Source organism: Dasypus novemcinctus, chromosome 10 (genome assembly GCF_030445035.2).
Source record: "Dasypus novemcinctus isolate mDasNov1 chromosome 10, mDasNov1.1.hap2, whole genome shotgun sequence".
Lineage (NCBI taxonomy): Eukaryota > Metazoa > Chordata > Mammalia > Cingulata > Dasypodidae > Dasypus > Dasypus novemcinctus.
This window is the reverse complement of record NC_080682.1, coordinates 106,013,730-106,040,720: the sequence shown is the minus strand read 5'-3', so window position 1 is coordinate 106,040,720 and position 26,991 is coordinate 106,013,730. Positions and strand designations below refer to the sequence as shown.

General features: G+C 44.1%; 1 pseudogene; it reads left to right on the top strand.

Moving 5' to 3' along the window:
• On the top strand, nucleotides 1-24,453 carry LOC111761705 (putative uncharacterized protein encoded by LINC00869; annotated as a pseudogene).
• The last annotated feature ends 2,538 nt before the right edge of the window (nucleotides 24,454-26,991 follow it).

The following is a 26,991-nucleotide window of genomic DNA, read 5'->3' as shown; positions in this document are numbered from 1 at the left end:
ATGTATTGTCAATGCGTTTTGCCCATAAGAAGAGACACGTAGGAAGCGGACTTGGCCCAGTGGTTAGGGCATCCGTCTACCACATGGGAGGTCCGCAGTTCAAACTCCGGGCCTCCTTGACCCGTGTGGAGCTGGCCCATGAGCAGTGCTGATGCGCGCAAGGAGTGCCCTGCCACATTGGGGAGCCCCAAGTGCAAGGAGTGCGTCCCGTAAGGAGAGCCGCCCAGCGTGAAAGAAAGTGCAGCCTGCCCAGGAATGGTGCTGCACACATGGAGAGCTGACACAACAAGATGACGCAACAAAAAGAAACACAGATTCCTGTGCCGCTGACAACAACAGAAGCAGACAAAGAAGGCGCCGCAAATAGGCACAGAGAACAGACAGCTGGCCTGGCGGGGGGGAGGGGAGAGAAATAAATAAATAAATCTTAAAAAAAAAAAAAAAAGACGTAATAAATTTGGATCAACATCATTCACCATGGAATGAACGCATCTGTAACCAGTTTAAAATGTGCCTTAAATCCATAAAAGATTCCTATCATGGGATGGCAAGGAAAATAGGAGTCCTGAATAAGAAGCTTTGTCAGCTACCAATACTGATACAAATAGCCAAGATCCAGCTGACATGGCCAGTTATAAGTAATTTGAATCTGTCTACAGGTACACAAAGCATATTGCTTTCTTGTTTGACTCAATGCTTGCCTATTTAATGATGGGAAATCTTTCTGGACATCTTCCTTATAGAACTAGAACAGGTTCAAAACACTGGTGAAGGAGAAGTGCAGAGATATTTTTATCATGCATTTACTTTGAGAAACACAACATTGTATCTGTATCCTAATAAAGACACAGTTGGGGGAAGCGATGTGCCTACCACATGAGAGGTCTGGATTTGGTTCTGGGGCTTCCTAAAGAAGACAAACAAGACAACAAGTTGATGTGATGGGCTGGCACTGCAAGTTGATGCAACAAGATGATGCAATAAGATAATGCCACGAGATGACACAGGAAACACAATGAGAGACACAATAAGCAGGGAGTGGAGGTAGCTCAAGCGATTGAATACCTCCCTCCCACATGGGATGTCCCAACTTGGGTTTCTGGTGCCTCCTAAAAAGAAGATGAGCAGACAGAGCACACAACAAACAGACACAGAGAGCAGGCAGAGAGCACAAACAACGAGAAGGAGGGGAAATAAATAAAATCTTTAAAAAAGGAAGATACAGGAGAACCAGCAAGATGGCAGTGGAGAAAGGAGCTCCTAGAGTCAGCTCCTGCTACAGAGTAGTTAGTAAACACCCAGAACTCTCTGGAGCTAGCTCAAGCACCTGTTTGGGGGCTCCAGGAGACCAGAAGAGCATCCTGCCACATCCTTGAAGGAATGAAAGAAGGAGACTGCCCATCTGCAGAGGAGACTTATAAGTAGATCGCTCCATGCCCCAGAGGCCAGTGCCCATCCTCCACTGGAGGCACAAGCCACCTTGGGAGCTATTCCACAGCTGGAATTGAAAGCTCCACTTCCCAAAAACAGGGGAGGAAGAGGCAGATGGGCACCAATTTCAGCTACTGAGGAGTAAACTCAGTAGGCTAAAGTATAATCCTGAGAACAGCTAAAATTTTAGCCTGTTCAAGTCAGAAAGAGGCCAGGAGCCTCCATCTTAACTCTATGCCTGGCACAAGGGGAAGCAGGGAGGACTGAGAATCCCAGTGCTGGTGGGAACCGGCTTCTTTCCATCCAGGTCACATTGCAGCGCTAGCCTAGGCCCCAGCCCCACCTCCAGCAGGGAGGAAGCTGGGGGACCTGTGCCATCCTCTCCGGGAAATTAGCCAAACCATGGAGACAAGTGATTATCCTACTCTGGCAGCTCGAGCCAACCCAGGAGCTATTCTGCTGCTGGAATTGGAAGCTCCATTTCCCAAAAACAGGGGAGGAGACAGTTGTCCATCGATTTTGGCTACTGATTGATAGACTCGGATGGCTAAGAGATAACCATGGTGCTGGGGTATGAATCAGCCCAAGTCAGAAAGAGTCCAGTGGCCGCCATTTTGACTCTGCCCCCAACCTAAGGGGAAGCCGAGCTGACTGAAAATCTCAGTGATGGTAGGAACCAGTTTCTTTAACCCAGATCAGCCTGCAGCCCTAGCCTAGGCTTCAGGCCCACCTCTGGCAGGGCCCTGCACCAGCCTATCCAGGGAACTGCAGGTACCTTTGGCTGGCAAAGATTGAAAAGCAGAAGTCTACCAGGGCAACTGCAGTCATCTTGGGCCTGCCGCATAGAATTCTGCCCACACCTGCAGTCCCATCCCCACCACAGGCAGGGGAGAAAGGGATGTGAAGCTTCATCAGTTCTCTGAGCAACTACTGTCTAGGCCTGCATGACTTGGATTATTCCACACAGTTATGACTCTGTCCCTACCCCTGGCAAAGAAGAAAGTTGGAAGAAGCTTCATTGGTCCCTGGCACAATGAGGGCAGCTTGAGGCTCCACAGCTTACAGCACCAACTACATGCTTGGCTCCTACTGCACAATCAGAAAGGGAGAAAAAAGAGAAAAACTGCACCCAGAATAAATACTCTAGTAAGCCAGATGTGAAGACACCAACAAAAATTACAATCCACACCAAGAAACAGGAATCTATGGCCCAGTTAAAGGAACAAGATAAGCCTCCAGATGACATAAAGGAGTTGAGACAGTTAACCATAGATGTTCAAACAAATTTCCTTAGTAAATTCAATGAGATGGCTAAAGAGATTAAGGATATTAAGAAGATACTGGATGACCACAAAGAAGAATTTGAAAGCATACATAGAAAAATAGCAGATCTTATGGGAATGAAAGGTGCATAAATGAAATCAAAAGAACATTGGAGACATATAATAGCAGATTTGTGGAGGCTGAAGAAAGGATCAGTGAGCTTGAAAAAAATGGCCTCTGAAAGTGAACATACAAAAGAACAGAAGAAGAAAAGAATGGAAAAAATTCTTTTTCAGGGAGCTAAATGACAGCAAAAGGCATGCAAAAATATTTGTCATGGGTGTCCCAGGAGGAGAAGAGAAGGGAAAAGAGGCAGAAGGAATATTTAAAGAAATAATGGTAGAAAAGTTCCCAACCCTATTGAAGGATATAGATATCCATGTCCAAGAAGCACAACGTATTCTCATCCGAAAAAATCCAAATAGACCAACTCTGAGACACATACTAATCAGGCTGTCAAAGGCCAAAGATAAAGCAATGCATAACATATAAGGGATATCCAACAAAATTAAGTGCTGATTTCTCACCAGAAACCATGGAGGCAAGAAGACAGTGGTCTGATATATTTAAGATACTACAAGAGAAAAACTTCCAGCCAAAAATCTTATATCCAGCAAGACTGTCTTTCAAAAATGAGGGTGAGATTAGAATATTCACAGATAAACAGAAACAGAGAATTTCTAAGCAAGAAACCAGATTTTCAGGAAATACTAAAGGGTGAGCTAGAGCCTGAAAAAAAAAATACAGGAGAGAGAGGCCTGGAAGAGAGCCTAGAAATGAAGATTAGATCAATAAAAATAACTAAAAGTGCCAAAAGTGGTGAAAATAAATATGACAGATAAAACTCAAATAGTCACGAATAAACTTAACCATCAATGTAAAGCACTTGTAGTTAGAAAATTGCAACTCAATGTTAAAAGAAATTTTAAAAAGTCCTAAATAACTGGAAGAACATCCCATGCTCATGGATTGGAAGACTAAATATCATTAAGATGTAAACACTACTCAAATTGACATATAGATTGAATGCAATCCAGATAAAAATTCCAACAGCATTAAAGAAAAAATTGAAAACATGATCATCAAAGTTATTTAAGGGTAAGGGGTCCTGAATAGCCAGAAACATCATAAAAAGGAAAAACAAACCCTAATCTCCAGACTTTAAATCTTATTACCCAGCTATAGAGGTAAAAACAGAATGCTGCTGGCCTAAAGACAGACACAGTAGACCAATGGAACCAAACTGATGATTCAGAAACAGACCTTTATATGTACAGTTAAGTGATTTTTGACTAGCCTGTCAAACTCACACAGCTCAGGCAGAACAGTCCATTCAACAAATAGTGCTAAAAGAATTGGATATCCATAGCTGAAAGAAGGAAAGAGGACCCCTATCTCATACCTTATCCCAAAATTGACTCAAAATGGATCAAAAAGCTAAAAATAAAAGCAAGAAATATTGCATAGAAGAAATTGTAGGAAAATATCTTTAAGACCTGGTGGTAGGTGGTGGATTCTTAAAGGAGATAAGAGGAGGGATGTTTAATGTATGTAGAAGTTTTCATTAGCTTTGCTGTAAAAGTATGGAAATGTATAGAGTGGATGGTAATACACAGTAACAGCTAGTTTATAAATGGGGATGTGACTGAAAATGGTAGTCTAGGTATGTGAATGCCAATTAACAGAATGCTAGATACTGAATAGCACAGTAAACCAAGACATGGATGAGAATTGTGGTTGATGGTACAGATGCAAGAGTGTCCTTTGTGAGCTAGAGCAAATGTACACCACTACTGCAGAGTGGTGAGAATGTGGAGAAGCATGAGAAAAATACAGCTGGAGTGACCTATGGACTGTAGTTAGTAGTAATAATATAATATTCTTGCATCTATGCAAAAGATGTACTGTATTGGTAATGAGGCAATATGGAAAATGTGAGCCAAATGTACACTATGGACATGGTAAGAATCAGATGATATTACCTTATCTGCAGCAAATGTTCCACCACAGTGTGTTGTGTTTGTGAAGGGGTGTTGTTTGGGAATTCTGCACATGTGCATGATTGTTTTATAAGTTTACAACTTCTGCCATAAAAAATATATTTAAAAAATAATAGGGTGGGCTGGGGAAAAACACACCATATGTATGATAAGGTCTATGATTAGTAGTAAGATTTTGACAATATTCTTTTGTAATTTCTAACAAACGTCTCAGGACAATGCAAGGTATTGGTGGAGGGTTGATGTATGAGACCCCTGTATGATGTTATGCATGTTTGCTTTGTAAGTTCACAACTTTTATTATACATTTAATTCTTTATGTATGTTCATATATAAATGCTATAATACTAGGGTTGGTTGGGAGAAAAATACTTTGGTTAGTAATATTTTGACAATGCTTTTTAATCATTAGTTAAAAAGTTTTAACAAATGCAAGTTACTGGTGGTAGAGTGAGTTATGAGAGTCCTGTATGATGTTATATTTGTTTGTTTGTTTTATAAGTTAACAACTATTATTATATACTTATTGTTTATGTATATTTATGTATGAGTGATATACTTCAATAAGTTATGCTATGGATCATGAAAAAAAAAGATACAGTTGTACAACTGTACAGTCAGAACAGCCCACTTCCTGAATCTCTTACACCATGGTTTTCCTCTGAATCTCTTACACCATGAAAGTTTTTTTGATTTGGACCCTATGACTTTGATGGAGCAGAGCTTTAAACAAAAATTACACATTGCTTGTTTCCGTGGCTCCTCTCACTAATGAGATCCAGCCCATCAGACGTGAAACCTCAGCATATTAGACCAGTTATCCCAGAAGTTAGACTCACTTCTTTTCCCATCCAAAGCACAAGACTTCAGGGAAGCAGACATGGCTCAACTAAAAGAGTGTTCATCTACCACATGGAGGGTCCAGGGTTTGATACCCAGGGCCTCCTGATCCATGTGGTGAGCTGGCCCACATGCAGTGCTGCCATGCACAAGGGGTGCCGTGCCACGCAGGGGTGCTCCCACATGGGAGTGCCCTACACTCAAGGAGCAAGCCCCACAAGGAGAGCCACCCTGCATGAGCAGTCCACCCAGGAGTGGCACCACACACACTGGGAGCTGATGCAGCAAGATAACACAACAAAAAAGAGATGCAGTTTCCTGGTGCTGCCTGACAATGCAAGCAGATACAGAAGAACACACAGTGAATGGACACAGAGAGCAGACAATGGGGGTGGGAGGGGGGAAGGGGAGAGAAAATAAAAAACAAAACAAAACAAAGTACAAGACTTCAAAAAGGTCAGCTATATTGTAGGGTTATTGCTGAGTATTAATAATGTCTTGGGGTCATAATCCTGAAGTAATTTCTACTTCAGATATGCTCATGATATTGAATGACAGGATGGGAGAAACCTTTCACTTTGATAAAGTAGACCTATAAAGAAAGTTTGCTCATGTCAGATTGGGTGTACATAAAACATTGGAAATGCTAAAGAACAAAGTGGCTGCGGTCACCCCTCAGGCTGAAGTGTGGTTTGCTGGCCTGGCGAGGGGCGGCGGCCGCGGTAGGCCTATTCCAAACCGCTGCCCCCATAATAGGGTGGTTGGTCGGGCCCACCGCCACCCCTGAAGGAAGCTCGGCATGGGCGCAGAGTGCCCTCGGGTCTCCCCTTCTCGGCAGCCATGCTTCCGTGGCCGCCCCTCCTCCCGGATGGCGCCACACGATGCCTGTGGGGCGGCACCCTTCTTCTTCTTTCTCCCTGCGCAGGCGTGGGTGGAGAAATCCAGTCTGCCCTCTTCCCTTCCCCCGACAGCAGCAACAGCCAGGCATGGGCGGGAAACTCAAGTCTGCCCTCCACCCCAGCAACAGCAGCCACCAATCCCTAAACCCTGCCCCTTCCCCCAGCAACAGCGACAGCCAATCCCTAATCACCACCCCTCCCCCGTCCAGTACCGCCCACTGACCTTTCGCCGGCAACCAATCAGAACAGGGCGTGGCTTCGACCAATCAGCCTTCCCCAGCCCCTATAAAACTGTTGCCTCTCCCTCAATAAAGTGGACTTGCGTGTTTACCTTGTCTCCGCGGTAGTTCTTCTGCCATGCGCCCTCCAGTCCTGAGAGCCCCTGACAAGGGCCTGGCCTCCCTTGTCCCCAGTTCATCGCCTGCTTCTCCGGGCGACTCCTTCGTCGCCGGCTTCGCCAGGCGACCCCGTCAGCCGAACCGCGCAACCCCTTGTGAGACCGATCCCTCGTCTGCTGCCGGACCGATCCCTCGTCTGCTGCCCTCGTCCCAAGTGGGACCGACCCCTCGTCCCAAGCGGGACCGACCCCTCGTCCAGAGCTGGACCGACCCCTCGTCCGCAGCCAGACCCCACCTCTACCGACCGAGCAAGCCGTCGCAAGTGGCCTTGCAAAATTTCTCAGTTATGTCATCATACTGTACACGTCTAGTCAATTGGCAAACAGAAAACTTAGTGATGCAAAAAAGGAGAACCTAATTTGATTTGTGGCCCAGAGTAAATGAGGGTAACAGAATCATTTGAAATTGGTAATTGAGGAATAAACTAACCTAACAACAAAACAAAACTTGGATGTTGCCACAACAGTGACATACTGGGTTCTTCTTAAACTGTGTTGTCAGCGGCAGGGGAATCTGTGTCTCTTTTTGTTGCATCATCTTGTTGTGTCAGCTCTCTATGTGTGCAGCGCCATTCCTGGGCAGGCTGCATTTTCTTTCGCACTGGGCAGCTCTCCTTACGAGGCGCACTCCTTGCGCGTGGGGCTCCCCTATGTGGGAGACACCCCTGCATGGCAGGGCACTCCTTGCATGCATCAGCACTGCACATGGGCCAGCTCCGCACGGGTCAAGGAGGTCCGGGGTTTGAACCGCGGACCTCCCATGTGGTAGATGGACGCCCTAACCACTGGGCCAAGTCCACCGCCATCATCACAATCAATTTCAGAACATCTTCATCACCCCAAAAAGAAGCCCTGTACTCTATCGCAATCACCCCAAGTCTCCCATCCCCCAGTGCTAGATAATCACTAATCTACTTTCTATCACCATAGATTTGCCTGTTCTGGACATTTCATATAAATGAAATCACACAATATGTGGTCTTCTATGCCTGGCTTTTTTCACTTAGCAGCATGTTTTCAAAGTTCATCCATGTTATAGCATGTATCAGAACTTCATCCCTTTCTATTGCCAAATAATATTCAAAAACAATATATAAAATATGAGGTTATTTGTCAGTGAAGATTAATTAAAGAATAGAATATTTGCAAATATTTAAAGTAATTTCTAATTTCACCTGGTTTTGTGTTGCCAATTTCCCACTCTTTGTTCTTTGTCTTTTTTTTTTTTTTTCTTTTGTAGCTTACACCAAGGGGGAAATTCTTTAGGAACCAAGAGAGAAACATATTTCAGAAAGGACATGGAAGATAGAAAATGTATGGTTCAAGTAGGTTTTGTCAACCAAGAAATAATAAATTAAGCTGCAGAGCAACAAAGGCATTTATTTGGTCTTTTAGAATAGCAATTTGGAGAGCATAGATTCGGGTAACAACCCAAACTGCATCCAGTCTTAGCATTTCCAGGCAAGGGTTTTTAAAGAAAAAGAAGATAAGGTTTTTGCAGTTGATGGTGCCCAGATGTCTTTAGGGTTTTGAGGAACTTTGCTGCTTTAGGTCTGCGTACTTCAGCAGTTTGTGATATCTGGCTGATATTTGTTTAAGAGTAACCTCCAAAATGACGTCCCAACTTAGCCACAGTAACTCTATTTTGTTTTATTTTCTTTTACAGTTTAAAGAAATTCAACTTCGTCTTTTTTTAAAAATGTGTGAACATCTAATTTCCTTTATTTCTTTTTTTAAAATGCAATCAGATAATTTTTTGCTCGTTTTGGCCAACCCAGTCAATACTTGTAGCAGAAATTATCAGAGGCATTTAAAAATGTAAAACTTTTCTCATTTTGGTTTCTATTCCCTGTCGATTTCAGTTTTCTCTACTATTTTTGTGGGGTTTTTTTTTTTTTCATTTTCAGTTTCAAACACAGTTTGTATTTAAAGATTTTAAAGTTCAAAAACAGTACACTGAATTGTTTTCTGGTGTGATGTTAATATACAAAAAATTATAAAGCCTTTGTCATTTTGATTATTAGCACATATAACATGTTTACAAATAAACCAGTGCTGATTCATGCAAGGAGTGCCCTGCCATGCAGGGGTGTCCCCCACGTAGGGGAGCCCCACGTGCAAGGAGTGCGCCCCGTAAGGAGAGCCGCCCAGCGCAAAAGAAAGTGCAGCCTGCCCAGGAATGGCGCCGCACACACAGAGAGCTGACACAATGAGATGATGCAACAAAAAGAAACACAGATTCCTGGTGCCACTGATAAGGATAGAAGTGGTCACAGAAGAACACACGGCGAATGGACACAGACAGCAGACAAGTGAGGGGGGAAGTGGGAAGGGGACAGAAATAAATTTAAAAAATAAATCTTTAAAAGCAAGCAATTGTGTTAATATGTAAATACACATATAAATTCAATGAAAAAATTAAAAGTTTTTAAATGTACTTATCTTGGCCACAGTAGTTGCTGAGGGCAGGGAGAGGGAAGAAGAGATGTGATATGAATCAGTTTTGGGATTTTGTGTTGTCCTAAATGATATTGCAGAGTCAGATGCTGGGCTTTGTATATCCTGCCAGAACCCACTGAATGTATTAGGGGAAGAGTGCGAACTACAGGGTAAATTACTATCCATGTGGTGCAGCAGTGCCCCAAAATGTGTTCACAGAGTGCGATGAGTGTGCCGCAATGATGGGGGAGGTTGTTGGTGTGGGAGGAGTGGGGGGGGGGGATGGGGAGTATATGGGAACCTCATGCTTTTTACTGTAACATTTTTTGTGATGTATATATCTTTTAAAAACACAATTTACAAAAATGATGGGGTGGGGGGGCTGGGAAGTGGGTTATATGGGAACCTCTTATGTTTTTTAATTTAACGTTCTTTGTGATCTATTAACTTTAATCAAAAAAAGTTTAAAAAATAAATAAATAAATGCACTTATCTGTGCCCCATACATTCTCCAACTTGTCCATAAGGATGCCTTGGGCAAGCTGCTTGCTAAAAACCAGAGGTACAGTGTCTGCAGCATTGCTCCAATCTGCCTGGCTCCATCAAAAAGGAAGGAGGGAGGGAGGGAGGGAGGGAAAGAGGGAAAATGAGAGGAAGAGAAGCAAAGAAATTTCATTCCAACAGGATTTCATCCGAAGGAATCCTCTTGGGTCTTGGTGATATCTACTTCCGTTTACACATCTGTCACACATCATCAGGGGCTGTTAGTTCCTTGGACTTCACCAGGGATGGACAATCATCTTACTGGTATACAGTCTCTGGAATCCAGTTCCTTTTGTTTTCCCAATCAGGATGATACTTTTATTTCCAGGCTCTGGGTTCCATCCTGTTTTGTTGACCTTAGTGGAATGCTCTGGGTTCTGGGCTTCTAGGTTCTTGACTGTGTCACATAGAGAATTTAAGGACACACCTTAGGGTAGGCAAGGGAGTCAAGAGTTTAAGAAACAAGAAAAGGGATAAGTACACAACCCAAGACATGGGTTGTGGGCGTGCTGCAGGGTAAGATGCACAAGCCGGGTCCCAGGCCAGGCCTTTTTAAGCCTTTCCTCCTCCCTCTTGCTAATGCTGGGGATGGCCCCAGCTTTTGCTGTTCTGATTGGCCGCCCCACCTGTTAGCTCTCAGGGGACCCATGGGGAGGCCTGTTGTTTGGAGGTATCCAGAGCTTCCTTGAGCCTGGAAAGAATTCCAAATGGGACCTCGTGGCCAGGGTCTAGGTGGGCACTTTCCACCTTTGTTTTTAGTAGAAGGGGGTCTTCAGTTAGGGTCCCACAGCCATGTTCTTTGCTAGGCCCCAGTTATGACAGGACATTTTCCCTCATCTTCTCTGGTTGCCTTTACTAACCTGCCTCACGTGACTGCCAGTTAAGGGTGCTCACGTGCAAAAGCTAGACCAGCTAGTGGATGGGAGACTCCCCAGGGCCAGAAGTAGTTTCCTGGCTTGACCAGAAATTATACAAATATAATTACACCCATTCCAGGTATAGTTCTCTCAGCTTTTCCCTGACATCAGCCTGGTGATTTAATCTCTTTGAAATTCTGTTTCATCTGTAAAATGGAGGTTAATACCTGTCTCATCCAGAGCTGGGGGATACGGGGGTGGAGGTGGGGGCGTGTGTGCACACGTATGAGGCACGCGCCCTGAACCTGACAGTGTTGCGCTCAAGATGTGTTAATCTCCCACCCCCTCTTCCTATCACACTGTTCAAGGCACTTTCAATAGCAGAGAAGCAGCACATATTAAACTCCTGCTATACATTGGCCCTTGGAGTGTTGTGATACCAAAAAATTAGGAAATAAGTTTCTTATGTTCAGGGGTTTACAGTGTGGGCACTACCTCAGTTAATCCTTAAAACAGTCTGTGAGGCAGATGTAGATGAAAACAGGGAGAGACACAAAAGTAGGGAGAGGGAAGTGGATAGGATATGACTCAAGTGACACGGCTTCCACCTACCGTGTGGAGTACCAGGTTCGATCCCTGGGGCCTCCTGGTGAAAAAGAAGAAAAGAAAGCATGATTCAATTTGGTTTCCTCTAAATAGGATCTTTGAAGATCCTATGCACAAATGAGACACATTTAACTAATAGTATCTTAAAGGGTCCTATTTACAAATGGGCTCAGACCCACAGGAACATGGATTAAGACCTGAACATGTCATTTGTGAGGCATATAATTCCATCCCCAACCCCTACTCCTTGCCTCACTTTTCCCAACTGAAATAGGGATAATAATAGTACCTACCTAATAGAATTGTTGTATGAACTGTGATAAGGTATGTGAGGACAGAGTGCCTTACCTGAGGAAATCTCTTCTGCCTGGACCTGTCTCCACAATTCTGCCCTTGAAGTCATTCTTCTTTCAATTCATCCCATCTCTGTCCCTTTCAGCAGCATGTCTGCTCATACAAAGTTCTCAAAAACTCTCAGTTTCCTGTGCAGTTTAAGTGGGTCCAAGCCATCAGACAAAAGGATCTTCCACATACCCTTCCTGGAAAACTGCATTTCCAACTCTCCTTCCTCTGAGATGGGTGACTGGGTCCATGGGTCATCCACCTGATCTCCTTAGTTAAGGGCTGTTCCACCACTCCCTTACACGAGCCCTGTTCTCTGGGGACACACCTGCCAGAACCTCTGGGGGAAAGCTATTAGAACTGCTTCTAGTCCTCGTCTCAGGGTGCACTATCTGGATAGGCTAGAATTTCCCAAATCATCACTTGCTGAGTTCCTTGTACTTAACAGTTCAATCTTCAGTTTATCTCTTTCCTCTCTCATTCTGCCTCCTACACTTTACTTGGAAATCTCCTCAGTTAAATATCCAGATTCACTGATTACACATTCCATTTTCAGTCCAACACTAGGACATAATTCATCCAAGTTCTCTGCTGCTTTATAACAAGGATTGCCTTTCCTCCAGTTTCCAATAACACATTGACCGCCTCCTAAGGCCCCACCAGAAGCACTGCTGACATCCGTATTTCTACCAAGGTTCTATCCATGATAATATATCTGCATGCTCTAAAATGATTTTTTAAAACTTTCTCTACAGCTCTATTCACAGCAATCTAACCTTTTTCTATCCGGTGCCTCAAAATTCCTCCAGGCTCTGTCATTCCCCAATTCCAAAACCACTTCAACATTTTTATGTATTTGTAATAGCTGCTCCCCACTTCTCAGTACCAAGAACTGTCTTAGTTTTTCAGGGCTGCTGTGACAAATACCAAACACTGATTCGCTTAGACAGCAAGAAGTTATTGGCTCATGAATTTGGATGCTAGAAGTTCAAAATCAAAGTGTGGGTAAGACTATACTTTCTCTGAAGTCTGCTGTAGCCTGGTGGTAGCTTTCTGGCCACCCTCTGCACATGGTGATCTCTCTCTGGCTTCTCCTACTCCTGGCTTCTCTGACTGTCTGGGTATCCTCTGCCTTGTAAGGACTCGAGTCATAGGGATTCATTCAATTTGGCCTCATCACTGCAGGTCCTAGTCACAAAGAAGTCCACACCCTAACTAATAAGATCTTCAAAGGGCCTATTTTTAAATGGTCATAGCCACAGAAATGTGAAGACTTAAATAAGTCTTTTGTTGGATACATGATTCAATCCCCAACAATGTCCAAAAAAGAACTCTTGACCCTTTTCCCCAAACCTACCATCCCCCAGTCTACTCAACCTTAGTAACTGACACCAACAGTCACTAGCTGCTCAGACTAAAACTTCAGGAGTCAGTCGTCCTTAGCTCCTCTGCCTCACACTCCACAGCGCATCCAGCCAGCCTTCTTTACTCTACCTGCAAGATATACCCAGAATCCTGCCTTTTCTCACCATCTCCATTGCTTCCATCCTAGTCACAAAGACACCATCCTCTCAGGTCTAGATTTCTGCATAACCTTCTCCCAATCTTGCCTTGCTACTGTTAGTTCTTCATACAGCATCTAGAGAGATTTTTGAAAGTACGTAAATCATGTCACTTCTTGTTCAAAACTCTTTTGTGGTTTCCCATCATGTTCAAGATAAAACCCAAAGTCCTTACCCTGCTCCACAAAGTCCTGTATGTTCCAGCCTCTTCCTCTGACTTATTCCCCTATGACTTTTCTCTTCGGTTACTGTGTTCTAACTAAACTATCCTCATTGCTCCTAGAACACATAAGTCTTCTTTGCATCTCAGGGACTTTGTCCTGCATTTCCTCTGCCTAGAATGATCTTCCCACAGAAATGGTATGGTTGGCACTCGCGTATGATTCAAGACTTAGCTTAAATATATTCTCAGAGAAGCCTGCTGTGTCTACATTAAACAGCACTTCCCATCATTCTCATGCCTTTACCTGCTTTCTTTTCCTCCATACATGTGTTACTACCTGACATTCCATATTTGGTTTCTTTTGTATTCTCCACTAATATATATGCACCATGAGGGCACAGTCTTTGTGTCATACACTGCCATATCTCTGATGCATAGAAAAATGCCATAGTTCATAAACGTGTTTTTGTTGTTGTTGTTTTTGTCTTTTGAGGGACTGGGTGGGGGATTGAATCCCCTACCTCATATGTGGGAAGCTGGTACTCAACTACGAGCCACATAGGCTCCCCTGAGTTGGTTTTTTAGTTTGCTTGCTTGTTGTTTGTTTTTGTTTTGTTTTTTGTTCCCACCCCAACCCCAGATGGCTCCCTTGTCTGTTTGCTCATAGCTTGTTGTCTGCTTGCTGTTTCTGCTCATTGTCTGTTTGTTTCTTCTGCTCATTGTCTGTTTGTTTCTTCTTTAGAAGGCACCAAGAACTGAACCCAGGACCTCCCATGTGGGTGGGGATGCCCGACTACTTGAGCCACATCTGTTCCCTGCTTGTTCAGTTGTTTTCGCTCACTGTCTGCTCATTGTTTGCTTATTGTCTTGCTCATGTGTCCACTTGTTGTTTTTTCTCATTGTCTGCTCATTGTTTTTGCTCAATGCTTGCTCATAGTTTGTCTTCTTTAAGAGGCACGGGAAGCCCAAACCCAGGACCTCCCATGTCGAAGGCAGGTGCCCAACTGCCTAAGCCACATCCATTCGGGTTTGTTTTGTTTTTTTTTTTAGGAGGCACCAGGGACCGGTCCTGAGACCACCTGTGTGGGAACCAGGAGCTCAACCCTTGAGTCACATCCACTCCCTGTAAATGTAATTTTAATTAAGTAAGCAATGTTTGGGAGAGACTTGGGATCAGATTCTAAAAGACGTTTAATATTCCACTAGGCTGAATTTTAGGTATGGGAAGTCACAGAAATGTTTTTGTGATTGAAGAGGAGTGCTGAAAGCCATGTTTCAGACAATAAATTTGGAATTAATAGGCTAGATTGGATATGGGAGACCCCAAAGACGGACGATGAGGGTCGGTCCACCCTCCCACGCTGGCTGCCCCTTCCCAGCGCGCAGACAAGCCCGTCTGGGAGCGGGCGGCGCTGGCCCTGCAGGTGGCACAGCCGCTCCCTGACTCCAGGGCTTTTCCCTAGCGCCCCCTGCTGGCTGCTCTGGGAACCTCCTCCCCTCTCGTCCCGGCTCGGCCCGGGAGGCTGAGCTCTGAGGACGCAGCCCCGGGCTCACTTCCCCCCGGTTTCTGGTTGAGCTCGCCCACCGGAGGCACTAGCAGGAGAGCAGAGGATGGGGCGAGGGGAGCACGGCGTGCATCGCGCAGCTCCCCTGCTGGGCCGCGGCGGGCAGCGCCCAGGCCCCCCACCTCGGCTCCTCCACGCGGCGCCCCCTCGGGCTCGCACAAGAGCTCCTCCAGGCTGGGGAGCGGAGCCCTCCCGCCCCAGCCGCCCCGGCGCTTCTCCCTCGCTGCCGCGGGGCTCAGCTCCTCCCACACGAGCCAGACTAAGTGACACGCGAGGAGCTGCATGAGGAGCTGGGCCGCGGGAACTTTCCATCCGCGTCTGCTGTTCCTCACGCCTGCTGTTCCACGGGAAAACTTAAAGTGAGGACCACGTGGCAGTAAATAGCCCTTTAAAAAAGAGAGACTGATAAATGGTTCCATACACCCATATTAGAAAGCTAAAAGTAAAGGCTAAAAAAAATGTTGCAAATATGAAAATACGGAATATTTCAAGTCTGTGTTGTGACCATAATAGTAAGGAAGAGAGAAAGAAGACAAAGCAGAAAGAGAAAGAAGTAGAGAAAGTGGCATTTACATGAGGTAAAGGGAGAGGAAAAGGGAGGGGGGAAACCCTAATGACAGGGAGGTACTCTAGGTTTTGAGAGGATAATTAAATGTCTCTTACTACACCCTGTTCTCACACCCTTTGAAATGCTGTTTAGCTGATTAACTACTCTTCGTAGTTCTTTCCCTACTTTTTACCCTTAAAATTGTCAGAAGTTACTTTTATTTTTTATTTTTATTTTTATTTTTATTTATTTTTTAATTATTTATTTATTTTTAAAAATTACATTAAAAAAATATGAGGTCCCATTTAACCCCACCGCCCCCACTCCCCACTCCCCCCACAGCAACACTTGCTCCCATCATCGTGACACATCCATTGCACCTGGTAAGAACATCTCTGAGCATCACTGCACCCCATAGTCAATGGTCCACATCATAGTCCACACTCTCCCACGTTCCATCCAGTGGGCCCTGGGGGGATCTACAATGTCCCGTAGTTGTCTGTGAAACACCACCCAGGACAACTCGACGTCCCGTAACCGGCTCCACCTCTCATCTCTTCCTCCCATTCCCCAAACCCAGCAGCCACCATGGCTACCCTTCCCACACCCATTCCACATTTTCTCTGTGGACATTGGATTGGTTGTGTCCATTGCACATCTATGTCAAGTGGGGGCTTAGATTCCACATGGGTACTGGATGCACTCCTCCTGCTTTCAGTTGTAGACACTCTAGGCTCCATGGTGTGGTGGTTGACCTTCTTCAACTCCATGTTAGCTGAGTGGGGTAAGTCCAATAAATCAAAGTGTAGGAGCTGATGTCTTTTGAGGCTCTGGGCCTGGGTGTCATATTATCAGTCCAGAGACTCAAATCCCCTAAATATATCTTAAACCCCAGCACCTATTACAATTCCTATAAAGTAGCATGGAAGTCTTGTGAAAAGAGATCCCCTCTGAGTCCAATTCCATCACGCAGAAACACAGGCTCCGAAGAAGGGCCATCTGCCATGACAGTGAACCCCATCTGCCATGACCATAGAATCCGTGGGTCTCTTTATCCCTCAAAAGAACCAATACCTGGGGTTGTATCTACTTTGTCTGTCTCTCAGACTCTGCTCAGTTGTGCACAAGGGATTCCTTCTGACAACCTCCAGACTTTTTTAGAGACTCACAGCCTTATAATCTCATTTCTCCTTTCCATTTCCCCCTTACATTAGGTCAATCAGCATTTTGAAGTCATGTTATTATATGTAGACAGGGATATTCTGCTGATCCATATTGAACCTTTAATTCAAGGTCATTTTCTAGTTGTATCTTCAGCTGGTATGTGGTAGTGGTCCCTCGGTGCCAGGGAGGCTCATCCCCGGGTGTCCTGTCCCTCGCTGGGGGGAATGCACTGCATCTACATGATGAATTTGGCTGTGAGAGTGGCCACATTTGAGTAACATGAAGGCTGTCAGGATTATTTTTTTTAAAGATTTATTTAAATCTTCCTTCCTGCCTCCCACCCTGGTTGTCTGTTCTCTGTGTCTATTTGCTGTGTCTTCTTTGTCCGCTTCTGTTGTTGTCAGCAGCATGGGAATCTGTGTTTCTTTTTGTTGTGTCATCTTGTGTCAGCTCTCCATGTGTGCGGCACCATTCGTGGGCAGGCTGCACTTTCTTTCGCGCTGGGTGGCTCTCCTTCCGGGGCGCACTCCTTGTGCGTGGGGCTCCCCTATGTGGGGGACACCCCTGCATGGCAGGGCACTCCTTGTGCGCATCAGCACTGTGCATGGGCCAGCTCCACACAGGTCAAGGAGGCCCGGGGTTTGAACCATGGACCTCCCATGCGGTAGACGGATGCCTTAACCACTGGGCCAAGTCCACCACCAGAAGTTACTTTTAAATAGGATACCACAGCTGTCCACAGTAGAGGAGGGACTAGTCTTTTGGCATGTAGGCTCAAAGGCAATAATTATGCTCCTGATTTGCCTTTTGGGTAAGTACAGGTTTTCATACTGGATTTTCCCAGAGGGAAGAAAGAAGGAAGAAACAGTGGCAAGAGGGAGAAACAGGATGGGAAAATTGAGAAAGGGAGAGAGGTTTGTTGAATGAATGAATAAACTGAAGAGGGAAACATAAAAAGAAGTTAGCAATATTGTCCTACAAACTAGAGTATAAGCCTCTTCATCATATGCTAACTACACTATAAAAGGGAAAAGAGTGAGGAAGTTATGCAAACAGCATAAAAGAAAATTGGGGTCTGAATGCTTTAGAAAAATAAATAATGCAAAAATTTATTTTCATAGTGTTAATTTATATGTATTATATAGTAATAAGGTTCAGAAAACTGTGATTCAAAGTTGACTGCTCTGATTTTCTGAAGTTGTTAAGTAATTTGACCAGCACCATGGTATTAGAGCAGCTAAACTATGAACATAAATAATGAAACAAAAGTTGACAATTTCTTGCCTAATGAATATAGAAAAGGACTTCTAAGCCCAACCAAACTATCAAGCATGAGGCTAGAATAAAGACGATTTCAAACAAGCAAGATCTCAGAAAAATTACTTCTCATTTGCTCTTTCCCAGGAAGCTATGAAAGGAGGGGGGGGGGGAGAGTGCTGTACAAATCAAGGGAATAAATTAAAAAAGAGGAAGGCATGCATTGCCAAAAATGGGAGCTTCAACTTGTGCTATAAAGAAATGATAACTTTCAAAAATATTTATAATATAGAAGATTGAAGTAAAAAGTTGAGGTAGTACAGGTAAAAGAGAAAAACTGAGTAAGAAAATAAAAACTAGAAGTAGGAGGAGAAGAATGCATACTCTCTGCCCATATAGTTTCAAGACCTGGATTGTGAGTCTGGCTCTTAAGCTTCCTAGCATCCAAAGCAAAGAGGAAAATAAGCTCAGTTGCAAGTCGTATAATGTCCTTAAGATAGAAATGAAGCAGTTTTTTTGCAAAAGACCCACGGACCTTAAGAAAAGGATCCTTTGCTCCTCACTTCATCCTTACAGTAGAATATTGTGCTTCATGCAACTGTTTCTTGTAGTGTGACTTATGACACTAAACATTATTAAGAAAAGGCAATTCTGCAAGGACTAGTTATCTATCACTCCAAGAGGTGGCCCAAGAGCATGTGAATGGCTGGGTGGGTTATTAATTCTTTGCTCCTTTTTGGACTGCACAGGAAGTGAGAAGGAGAAAGGCTTTTGCACCCACACTTGCTCCCTTGAGCAAAATAAAATTGCCCTAACTGGGCTTGCCTCCTTAGGAGACTATTAGCAACTGTTGTCACTGGAGTGTGTCCATTTGGGGTCTCATGCCTCATCCCAAAAGGCTCATCAGACTATGGCATCCTACTTTAATTCTTAAGAAGAATATCAGTAAATGCATTTTTTTCTCTAATGCATTACATTTCCACGAATGTTTTAGTGCCTATATATTGGATCTTCTGGCCCACCCATTAATCTTACTCTGAGTATAATCTAGAGAGAAAACTTCCTGATGGCCCTGTATTCTACAGGTAAAATTCAGCATATCTCATCCTTCAGGCAATCTTCCATAAGCATTTATTTCCTACAACCAGACTTATAGTAATAACTGAGATTGCATACAATTAACAACTAGTAAGATTGGACAACTACCAGGACTTTAGTTATACATCCCATATCACCCTCAGCCATGGTTGAGAATTTACCATATCACCTGCATAGTTCTCAATTTTGACAAAGTCACCCCCTCTCCTTTTATTTGCTATACTTTCCATTGATGATAGTTCTTAATGGAAAATAAAGTATAATTTTTCTAACCCTTTGAGTATCTGCATTGTTCAACCTAATGCTCACTCACTGAATAAGCGCTGGAAATAGATACATTTTTAAACAGCTTTTGAACTAACCTTTAGGAAGACAAAATTTTGTGATTCTTTTGTACCTACTAGGATATGTTTATTCACACGAATATAGCTAAGTCCCTCTGGCACCCTCAAATTTAAAACTTTCAAGTAGGCTTCTGCTTATACAGTTTTAACTGCTCTTTTCCAGAAAACTTATTGAGTAATTTTTCAAAGCAATAAACTGCCTGTCTGCCTCTTATAGGCTAGTTATTACTATGTTAGGATTTCTGCTGCCTTTAATAAAGTCTAGAAATTCTGAAGTAATAAATGATGAATTCCTGTAAATAGAACTGTCACACATTTAGAAATAATTTTTGTGAGGCTACATTGTAGATGTTTGGGGTTTTCTTTTTTAAAGTTTTTCCAAATTTAGCAAACTTAGAAAAATCTGTACATTAAGAATGGAATTGTCAGTTGTTTGAAGCTTGTATTTTCTGCATGAGAAGTTCTTAGGCTCTGTGCCACATAAAAAAAAATCACATAGAACAATAAAGATAGTTCACTTGTCAACTTGTATCTAAGAGTAAATCGATAGCCACGTGATCTTAATAGCTAACAACTGTGACTCATTCCTTTCCGTAGCCCCATCAGTATTCAGAAGCATAAGCTAACACTTCAGCTGAACTAGTGAAAAGCTCTCTCATACATATTTATGTTATCTAATTATGCAGAGAACTAATTATATTCCTTGTTCAACTGACTTGAGTTTCTTAATGTTAGATTCATTGGGAGATGGCACAGAAATAAAACATTCTTAAGTGTTTTAGAAATTGAATAATTTTTAAATCTTTGCTTTCTAAACATCAACTATCCAAGTAATATTGGCATGTGGCACCAAACCTGCTCGCCCTCTACCTACTCCTCTCCTCCCTTCACTGTGCGCTCAAGTGAGGGATTGTCCTTCCGTATTTGAATCCTTAGTCCTTAGGAAACATGGAAAGCACCCGGGACATTTCTGTTGAGTGAATTTGAATGACTAGTAAAGAGCTACAAAGTTATCATCACCAAAATTTTGAACTGCACCAGATAAGGCTCTCCTCTCTTACTTTCTCTTCCCACTTCCTGTCCTTCTTTTGAAGAGGCATGAGCTGACGTCTGTACGCTCGGTGTGTGTGTGTGAGTGTGCACGGGTGTGATGTGTTTCAGTGTGCTGCTGCCTTTCCACACCACCTGCTCCCCACCCAGAGCCTTGGGTCAGGAGTACTTGGGGGACAGCGGCCGCTCCCCCACACGGCTGGGGAGAGGGGGGTCCTCATACTGGTCTCCTCTGCAAGCCCTGGGCTAAGTCTCCTGCCTCCCTCGGGCCCTGCTCCTCCTAGGTAAAGGCGGGGCTCGCTGGGCTTTGCAACTCCTCCCAGCCCTGTGGGTCAATGCTTGGAATGACTTGGGTAACAATATTGAATTTCCTACATTTCAGCATTATGCCTCTTTTTTCCCCCACTCTATCTTGCCTTTGCAAATTCCTTTATGAGATAAATGACAGTTTTTCAGGATTTCCATTTCTCCCATGGGAGCCAGAGCCCTGTGCTTCCCTGGCCCTGTGATGATGCCTGACCTCCTGCTCGGCTGCTCCCTTAGATGGTCATTTGTGTAGGAGGAGCACGAGCTTGTCTCTTTGGGGCAAAAGAGCTTATTCTTCAGCGCTATAGTGTTGTCCCAATCAACCATTCCCAGCTTTTCCAACCAAATAGAGTCGAGCCATTTCACTTCTCAAATCCCCCCTCCCTGCCTCTCTATCTTAAACACAAGCAAATCAGTATTGGTGTCACAGTCTAGTTTATGTTTTGTTCATTTGTGAAGATGATATCAAAGTATAAGGAAAAGTGGTTGCCTAAGTATAAAGAAACAAGAGTTTCCCTTACAGGGCTGTGAGAGGGTTCTTAGCTGTCTTTGCTCTGCCTTTGGAGTCTAACTTCCAAGTTTTTGGTGGATGTAGGCCACAGATAAATGGAGGTGGAGTGAAACAAAGAATCAAATGTGCAACATGATGAAATTACAGTGATTTGATTCTTGTTGCACAATATAAGATCCATTCATTTCTTGGCAGAGCCACTGTGGGGGACTGTTTGGCAGTTCCTAAAGGAGTTGAGTAGAGACTTGCACGTGACCCTGCACTACTGGGTATATACCCAGAAGAACCGAGAGCGTGACACGAACAGACATCTGGTCACCAGTGTTCACAGCGGCATTATTCACCATGGGCAAAAGATGGAAACAACCCAGGTGTCCATCAATAGATGAATGGATAAACAAACTGTGGTGTGTTCACATGATGGAATATTATGCAGTGGAAAGAAGAAATGAAGTTGTGAAGTATATGACAATAGGGATGAACCTGGAGTGACCTGACCCGTGGATCAGTCGAGCCAAGACCTGAGGGAGGGAGCGGGAATGAAAGGGACAAGAGACACAAAGAATGGAGACAAGACAGGATTCTGACCAAGTCTCATTTATTGAGGGTCAATCAGGGGTATTTATAGCCAGGAATGAATGAAGTTTCGCGCCACAGATCTGATTGGTCCACGTCACAAAGTCTTTTCGCGGACGTTTCAAAACAACTGTCTGCGGATGCGCAAGGTGGGAAAGACTTTCGCGCTCTTTAGGGAGTGCCCAATTGGAGCCCAGGGGAGTGGTGTGAGGATAGAAACTTAATTACTTCAGCGAGGGTGGGGAAATAGAAAACTTAACTGGGTTAGGCGTTATTTCACGAGATGGCTGCAACTGATACTGGTGCCAAAAGCAGCCTCCCACAGGTCCCCCTTCCTTATATTATTACAAGGAGGTGAGCGACTGACAATGTATCCGGACTAGGAGGGGGCTGTGCCTGTCTTAGGTCAGGGCATGTGACTGAAAAGCAGCTTTTCACCTTACCCGTCATCGAGGTTCATCGGCAGCGAAGGCTGTGTCTTTGTCTTAGGTGGTTTTCGTCTGCTTAACTGACCAGCCCAGTTGCCCATCATTGGCTAGCCAGCCCAGCACCCCTAGATTTTATAATGATGATCATGCTATGGCCTTTGAGTAGACTCGTCATAATTTTCACAATCGGCCATGTCTAGTCGGTGATAATGGACCTGGAGAGGCTGCATTCTTATGGCCTCCAGCTGTTGTTTTAAAAACACCATAACCTTGTTAAATAGGATAGGTCCTAGTGACACAAGCATTATCAAACCAAGCAAAGGTCCCAAGAAAAGGAGTAGATAGGGCAATAGTCCATTCATCCCACTCCACAGGGGGTTGTCCGCCAGCTCCTTTCTTCTTTTCTCCAGGTCTTCTTGAAGCTTCTTAGCTTTATCTCGAACAATGCCAGACTTGTTGGCATAAAAGCAGCATTGTTCAAAGAAAGTCAGTAGAATGGATCTGTCCAGCGTGGTCCAGTCACTCAGAGTGCCGGTGTATAACAGAAGGGCTCCAACGATGGTGATGGAGCTGCATAGAAGGATTCCAGGGGGGCTGCACAGCTGCATTGGTTTTAGCGTTGGTTACTCTCCTGCAAGAAAGCAGTATTCATCTCAGGGAGAGTCCTCTACCCTGGATAGATTGTTATTATCCATTTGTTTAACCAATCGTTCCGGCAGCCACCTGGCTGCATCTAGTTCTTTTGAATAGACACAAACTGATCCTCTGCCCCATATTAGGACGGGATCAGGTCCATGCCAGGTATTATCCACTGGGTCTTTCCACAGAACTGTGGCATGGTTAGTGCCGGGGTTAGAGTGCCAGAAACGCTCGACTGCAGAGTGTCCCTTTTGGTCTAAGCTTAAAAAATTTAAAATGAAAAGAGAGTGGGATAATAGATTTCTGGGGATCCCTTAATAGGATACCACTCCCCCCCTTTTTTATTTTTTCAATGGTATTTTTTAGAGACAGATACGCTCTTTCGACTATACCTTGCCCTTGGGGGTTATATGGAATGCCTGTGATGTGTTTTATGCCTAAATGCTGGCAAAATGTGGCGAATACATGGCCAGTATATCCGGGGCCATTATCTGTCTTTATCTGTTGTGGGGTTCCTAATACTGACTGACACGGCAGCTAACACGTGCGATAATGTTTTTTCCTGCTTCCCCTGCTTGTGGGGTGGCGAAGATAAAGCTGCTAAAGGTGTCAACTGTGATGTGCACATATTTTAGATTTCCGAACTCAGGAATATGGGTTACATCCATTTGCCAGAGGGCATTAGGTATCAGACCGCGGGGGTTTACTCCAAGATGAGGTGTAGGTAAAAGGGTTACACAGGAAGGGCATCCTTTAACAATCTGATGAGCTTGTTCTCTGGTAATTCTGAACATAAGCCTTGAAGTATGTGCATTAATATGATGTAACTGGTGGCTTTAATGCCTTGTTAGTGTTTTCTTGATTACCTGAATTGGGCGAAACTTGGTCAACATAGCACATTAGCCATGTGGCCTGATCAGCTAAATGATTCCCTTGAGTGAGGGGACCCAGAAGATTGGAATGAGCTCTGAGGTGACCAATAAAAAAGGGGTGATTCCTTTTATGAATAAGAGATTGCAGTTGAGTGAACAAAATAGCCGCCTCTGAGACATTTTTTATTTGAGCGGCTGTTTCAAGTAAAGGGACTGACTGAGCTATATAAGCGCTATCCGTGAAGAGGTTAAAAGAGGCACTTCGGAATGCAGAGAACACAGCTATGACAGCTTGTAGTTCTGTAAGCTGTGCAGATTTTGAATGAGTGTGAAACCGGACAGTTTTGCCATTAAAGACGTAAGCAGCCATTCCCGAGGAGGACCCGTCAGTGAATACTGACAGGGCTCCAGTGATGGGTTGGAGAGAGGTGGTCAAGGGAAAAATGAAGTCATGCGTACTCAAAAATTGTAGTAGCTTACCATTGGGGTAATGGTTGACTATTTGTCTGGCACAAGATGCACAAGCAATAGGCTAGCTGTCAGTTGTCTGCAACAGCCAGCTGATTTGTTCCTTAGTATATGGCTGAATAATGGTATCAGGTTCTTTACCAAAATAACGTTTGCCTTGTTCTCTCCCCAGGCAGACTATATCTGCGACAGCTTGGTAGTAAGCATAAATTACCTTAGCGGGTGACGCGGGTAAATGCACCCACATTATGGGGGCAGTCTGCCAAAATACAGCAGTAGGAGTAAGAGAAGTTTTACATATGACAAACAGTAAAGGTTGGCTGTAGTCAATAGTAGTGACAAACTGAGACTGTATGGCTTGTTCAACTGTCTTAAGGGCTTAGCATCCCTCCAGAGACAGATTTCATGGAGAGTTGGGATTAGAATCTCCCTGCAAGATGTCAAATAAAGTTTCCAAAACTCCTGTGGTTAATTTTATATAGGGGCGAGGCCAATTTATGTCTCCCAGGAGCTTTTGAAAACATTTAATGTTTTTAGTTTATCCATCCTGAGGTTTGCTTTTTGAGTAGTTATTTTATTCCTCATCATCTGGAATCCTAAATAAGTATACGGATCTTGTAGCTGCACCTTATCAGGGGCAATTTGAAGTCCATGTGCTTTCAAAGTTACCTCCATATCATGGTAGCACTTCAGGAGATCCTGCCGTCTCTGCCAGCCATCAGAATGTCATCCATATAATGTATGATATAAAAATTTTTCCATTTTGTCCTAACACTTTGTATGGCTATGTCTACAAACTTTTGGCATAAGGTGGGGCTATTGGCCATGCCCTGAGGTAAAACTCTCCACTGGAATCTTTTCATAGGCTCCTTAAAATTGATAGAGGGAAGGCTAAACCTGAAATGTTTCTGATCATCTGGGTGTAATGGGACGGTAAAGAAGCAATCCTTCAGATCTATAACGATTTTATAATAGCCAAAAGGAATAGCAACAGGAGATGGAAGACCAGGTTGCAGAGCTCCCATATGTACCATGGTTTTGTTCACTGCCTGTAAGTCCTGCAATAAATGCCATTTTCCAGATTTTTTCTTAATGACAGAGATAGATGTGTTCCAGGGTGAATTACTCTCTAAAATATGCCCTGCTGCCAGCTGTTCCTGTACTAACTGCTGTGCAGCTTGTAATTTTTCAAAAGATATAGGCCATTGATCGACCCATACAGGTTTGTCTAAAAGCCAGGTGATTTGGTCTGTATGGGGTACAGGAAGATCGATGACACCTAGGCTAAATTTCCCAGGCCCCTTTTGCTATTTTGTCCCTTTATAGATAGGGGTTGAGCAATGCTCAAAAGTTTTCCTAAAACTTTTCCCAGTTTAAACCCTTGCAAGAGCATTTGAGCTGTGACTACATCATTGGGACTACACATGAGAAGCCCTATTTGAGAAAGCAAATCCCTTCCCCAAAGATTAATGGGGCGTCCCAATATCACATAGGGTTGTATAGTTCCCTGATTTCCTTCTTTATCCTTCCAGGTTAGTAATTTTGAGCTTTTTTCTCAGGGTTTTGACTCTGGCCTATACCTCTCAAATTAGTCAACGTGGAAGAGAGAGATCAATTAAGTGGCCAGTCCTCTCTTTTTAAGATGGTAACATCTGCTCCAGTGTCTACAAGCCCATTAAATTCCTTACCATCCAACCATAAGGTCATCCTAGGTTTACTGGCGGAGATAGCTTGTGCCCAATATGCATCGGAGGAACCATATCCCCCTGAACTGCGCTTAAAACCTTTCACTCTATTATCTGTGCCTATTAATGGGAGTAGTAATAGTTGAGCAATTCTTTGTCTCGCCGGAATAGTGGAAATGTTCTGTGGGGAGGATGCCATTACCTTTATTTCTCCAGTATAATCATTATCAATAATGCTAGGAGAAATTTGAAGTCCATTAATTGTGGAGCTACTCCACCCAATTAGTAGCCCAGAAGTATTATGCGGCAGGGGACCATACACGCCCATTGGTAAGGCTTGTACCCCCATCTGGGGTGTTAATACTGTGTTGGTGGTGGCACAGAGGTCCAGTCCTGCGCTCCCTGGGGTGGCTCTACAGAGGTATGAAATGGATTGCTGTTGGCCGGAACGAAGTTGATTGCCCCATAAACTAGTTTGGGTTTGGGGGCCTGGGGCTGGTCCCGGTTCCTGTTTCCCTGGGCGGGAGGTAAGGGTTGACCCTGGGCATCAGTTTTTGATTTACATTCGTTAGCCCAGTGCTTTCCTTGGTGACACCTGGGGCATAGCCCAGGATTCGCACCTCCTCCTCTTGGAGTTTTTTGGCCCTTACAATTTCTGGCAAAGTGTCCCTCTTGTCCACAAGTAAAACATTTTCCTTTGCTTGGCTGAGCCAAATATTGTTTCACTGTAAATCCTTGTAATGCCGCTGCCATGGCCAGACCCTGCTGATACGCAGCTCCTATATCAGCGCATAGCCTGATGTAACCAGATAGGTCTGTCTTTTTTCTATATGGTCTAATTGCGGCTTGGCAGGCGGTATTTGCATTTTCATATGCTAATTGCTTTACAAATTCAGTGCCTGCCTCAGCATTTCCAAATATTCTCCCTGCGGCAGTTATAAGTCGATGTATGAAATCGGCAAAAGGTTCATCCGGTCCCTGCTTTATACTAGTAAGAGAGAAGCTAAGGTCCCCTTTGGCAGGCAATTTTCTCCAGGCTCTAGTGCCTGCAGTTTGAATTTGAGCAAAAAGTCCTGCAT